Source organism: Centropristis striata, chromosome 5 (assembly GCF_030273125.1).
Source record: "Centropristis striata isolate RG_2023a ecotype Rhode Island chromosome 5, C.striata_1.0, whole genome shotgun sequence".
Classification (NCBI taxonomy): Eukaryota; Metazoa; Chordata; class Actinopteri; order Perciformes; family Serranidae; genus Centropristis; species Centropristis striata.
In genome coordinates this window covers 4,164,990-4,169,989 of record NC_081521.1, presented here as the reverse complement: position 1 = coordinate 4,169,989, position 5,000 = coordinate 4,164,990, and the positions used below count along the sequence as shown (strand labels likewise).

General features: G+C 35.3%; 1 protein-coding gene across 1 annotated transcript in view; it reads right to left on the bottom strand.

Moving 5' to 3' along the window:
• The window catches only part of si:dkey-151g10.3 (serine/threonine-protein kinase WNK2), a 78,272-nt gene that overhangs the window by 72,861 nt on the left and 411 nt on the right, over positions 1 to 5,000 (bottom strand). The window contains exon 1 of the mRNA XM_059332393.1: positions 4,855 to 5,000. This exon is cut by the window's right edge and continues 411 nt beyond it. The gene's annotated coding sequence lies outside the window, so the exon portion shown is untranslated. The remainder of the gene's footprint in view (positions 1 to 4,854) is intronic.

The window sequence follows — 5,000 nt, the reverse complement described above, 5'->3', positions numbered from 1 at the left end:
CAGGTTCAAGAGTTAAATGGGCTCCGTGGCAGGCAGCGACTGTTCTGGAGATCAAACGTCTGAACTCTGCAGCTCAGCTGTTGACCACAGCACAGACAGGTAGAACAAGGACCCAGGTTTACTCAGTGACTTCTAACAGGCATGACTTCTGTGGTACAGTCACACCAGAATGCATCAGCCTGTGTGTGTCAGGTGTAAACCTTCTAGAGCCGACTCTGTCTACACTGCTGCAGGCTCAAACTGTGATTGTTTGGCCCAATTACAATTAATTACAATGTTGAGGACAAGCACCACACAGCTAGGGAGGAGAGAGGGTTGCAGTTTGAACCCACCCTCTAATGTCTTAATGAATCAGTTATTAAAACAGCAGCATGCGTTTAAAATCCAGCACCAGCTTGGTAATTAAAGAGCAATTAAAAACTACTCATCTGACTCAATTATTGCACAGATTGGTTCAGCACATGTTGCTTCCCTGACCGTCTATAGATAGATAGATAGATAGATAGATAGATAGATAGATGATAGATAGATAGATAGATAGATAGATAGATAGATAGATAGATAGATAGATAGATAGATAGATAGATAGATAGATAGATAGATAGATAGATAGATAGATAGATAGATAGATAGATAGATAGATAGATAGATAGATAGATAGATAGATAGATAGATAGATCGATAGATAGATAGATAGATAGAAATATAGATAGATAGATAGATAGATAGATAGATAGATAGATAGATAGATAGATAGTTAGATAGGTAAATAGATAGATGGATAGATGGATAGATAGATAGATAGATAGATAGATAGATAGATAGATAGATAGATAGAAATATAGATAGATAGATAGATAGATAGATAGATAGATAGATAGATAGATAGATAGATAGATAGATAGATAGATAGATAGATAGATAGATAGATAGATAGATAGATAGATAGATAGATAGATAGATAGATAGATAGATTTTTAAATGTGATATGGAATTAGACCATATTGCATATATTGATATAGTTGATTTTTTTCTTTAAAAAAAAAAAAGATATAAACGATGCCCTTTCTCATATTTAGTTCTTTTGTAATGTTCGTTATTCTTTTCTCATATGAATATATTTACTTCAGAAAAAGATTGGCCTATTTTATTTCATAGGTTTTTTTTTAATTTAAATTTATATACATTTATATTTAAATTTGCACTTTATGGAGCTTTGATTTAAAAAAAAAAGAAGGTATTCCTGTATTCATGTTCACTTAAATAAACAGTTAGAATAAAACTACTTGTGACATGTCATATTTGACTTTGACTGAACATTTGGTCTCACTTTGCGATGAAAATATCGGGATATTTATCGTATATCGACATTCAGCCTAAATATATCGGGATGTGACTTTTGGTCCATATCGCCCAGCCCTAATAGATGGATAGATGGATGGATGGATGGATGGATGGATGGATGGACGGATAGATAGATAGATAGATAGATAGATAGATAGATAGATAGATAGATAGATAGATAGATAGATAGATAGATAGATAGATAGATGGATGGATGGATGGATGGATGGATGGATGGATGGATGGATGGATGGATGGATGGATGGATGGATGGATGGATGGATGGATGGATGGATGGATGGATGGATGGATGGATGGATGGATGGATGGATGGATGGATGGATGGATGGATGGATGGATGGATGGATGGATGGATGGATGGATGGATGGATGGATGGATAGATAGATAGATAGATAGATAGATAGATAGATAGATAGATAGATAGATAGATAGATAGATAGATAGATAGATAGATAGATAGATAGATGGATAGATAGATAGATAGATAGATAGATAGATAGATAGATAGATAGATAGATAGACAGACTTTATTTATCCCAAGCTGGGAAATTACAGTGTAGCAGCAGCGATTGAATAAAATATTGAATAAAAAGAACAACCTAGGCATACTTCAAGCAATAAAATGCAATAAGAATAAAAAATGTCTAAAGAAGGAGTATTGATTCTAGTGCAGAATAAAATATAAATACACAGTATAAAAATATAGGAGCTGTGAAACAAGTAAGGTGCAGTGAAAAACACATGAAGTGCATATAGCGACTGTATGTTCTGAGCAGACTTGTAGCTGTTATTGTCCAGTGTGATGGCATGTGGCAGGAAATATTTTCTATATCTCAATAGTCTTCCATCTATAGGCGGCATTTAAAAAAAAAAAGAATCTGATTAAAATAAAATAATTCAACGCTGGCCACTAGAATCAGACACACAATGATTGTTCCCTTCCCATTAGGGGAAACTCAAGGCTGGAAACACAACAAGGACTTTTGTCCAATCCAGGTCAAGCATGGGAGAGCAGAGTGTAGGTAGCACACACAGAGCACTGTTCACTGAGGGAGACACACACACACACACACACACACACACACACACACTGAGAGAGAATATGTGTTATCTAACCCTCCTTTTTGTTCGCTTTTATTCCCCTCAGCGAGCAAAAACCAGCCCGTATATACCGAAGGATTCCTCTAATCCAGGTGAGAGAAAAGGCTTCTTAATCAGCCAATCATACATCAGGATTACATGTTACTAAAGTAGCTTACTACTCCTGGAGCTCATCACAACAACTGAGCCTCCTTTACTCCTCCTCTCAACTCCTAATGCATGGTGGAACACTCAGAGATCAGCCAAGTGTTGATTTTAGTATTTAGCAGCTGTCAGATCTCTTCAATGAGAGGAAGCATCCTCCTTTAATGTTCTCAGTACATCTCCATCACTTCAAAAAGGCACCAGCACATGTAATGTTTCCATATATAGCAATAAAATATCAATACAGGATGATATATGATGTTATATGTTATTTATGGATACCATATACAACAATTGTTTATGTATTTATCCTTTTATAGGGATGATTTTGGCCCTGCTGTAGCCACTAGCTCTGAGGCTAAATGCATTTACTGTATGTTATTTATAGGCTACATTTTGTGTCTTTTTAAAGTAATTTTGTGTCTTTTTCTGTCATTTTGTGTCTTTTTAAAGTAATTTAGTTTTTTTCTGTCATTTTGTGTCTTTTCTTAGTAATTTTGTGTCTTTTTTTGGTCATTTTCTCTTTTTTTTTGGTCATATTGATACTGCCTCCAGCGGCCCCCAGGTAATTTGAGTTTGACACCCCTGATATACAACAATTGTTTATGTATTTATCCTTTTATAGGGATGATTTTTGTGCAATGCTGCGACTGGCCCTGCTGTAGCCAAAATGCATTTACTGTATGTTATTTATAGGCTGCAGCACATGTATTGTTTCCATATATATATATCAATAAAATACCAATACAGGAGGATATATGATGCATTGGTTCCTTTTCATTTATAAAGTCTTGATAGACGTCATGCCACCTCAGCACTTTATTAAACTGGTCACATAGTAATTATCCAACACACTCTAGTGCATGGGTCTCAAACTTATGGCCCGTGGGCCAATTGTGGCCCTCGTGACAATATTTTGTTGCCCTCACCTTTTATATGAATGCCACTTTAACGTGTTGTGTGTGGAAGGTCCCTTTAATTACTTTTTTGGGGGGTAATTTGGTGTCTTTTTTGGTAATTCTGTGTCTTTTTTGGTCATTTTGTGTCATTTTTTTTGTAATTTTGTGTCTTTTTTTAATAATTGTGTGTCTTTTTTAATAAGTTTGTGTCTTTTTTTGGTAATTTTGTGTCTTTCAATAATTTTGTGGCCTTTTTTGATAAGTTTGCCTTTTTTGGTAATTTCTTTTTCATTTTTTAGTAATTTTGTGTCTTTTTTAAAATAATTTTGTGTCTTTTTTGGTAATTTAGTGTTTTTTCAGTCATTTTGTGTCTTTTTTGTAATTTTCTTTCTTTTTTGGTAATTTTGTGTCTTTTTAAAGTAATTAAATTTTTTTCTGTCTTTTTGTGTCATTTTTTAGTAATTTTGTGTCTGTTTTTGGTCATTTTGACACTGCCTCCAGCAGCCCCCAGGTAATTTGACTTTGAGACCCCTGATATACAACAATTGTTTATGTATTTATCCTTTTATATGGGTGATTTTTGTGCAATGCTGCAACTGGCCCTGCTGTAGCCACTAGCTCTGAGGCAAAATGCATTTACTGTATGTTATTTATAGGCTACAGCACATATGACACAGTGATGCCAGGATGTGCAGGCACCATGAAGTGCAGCTATTGGCTGACTGGCAGCTCAGCTGACTTTGGAAACGCCGTGCAAACGTTGGAAGACACAAAATAGAGTCACCATACACCCAGAGAGCTCAGAGACTGACACCACCACAAATCATAAACCTCCTGGCTCTCAGTGCCACAGCGCACAGGCAAATCATGTAAATCAAACACTAAACACTTGGGGAGCCTGGCAGTGAGGCTGCCTGCAGGTCTGCACTTGACTTGTTTTGTTTTTAAAATTTAAATCAGAATAATAAGCAGCCACTGGAGAGGATATGTTTCTCATAATTCCTCTAGGTCTTTATATATATATATTTCTATTGTAAAATACCTGTAACGTAACCCAATTTCCGCCCAGTGATCACAACATATTACTGCCTTTTTTATTTACAATAATACGATTTTTATCAAGCAGAAACTCATCTTTGGACCCCATTTGACATATACACTATATGCACCTTAATTCATGCTTTAATTGTGACAAAACGACAACTTAAAATGATGAAATCTCTAAGTATATATATAGTCGTAGTAAACTGGCTGGATAACACGCCTCATTAGGGGCCATTAGGTTAAAAGAAACAAAAAAAAAATACTCCATGAATTGCAAAAATAACAACAAACATGACTCACCTGAATGTAACATGGTAGCTCGTCGGTCCAGCAGCGTTTTCTTTATTTTATTAGCAGAGATACTCGCTGATTTCTTATTATTCCTTTAGAACACGAGATGTACTATACACTGGGCTTTTTCTTGCCTATAAAATATTGTTTTACAC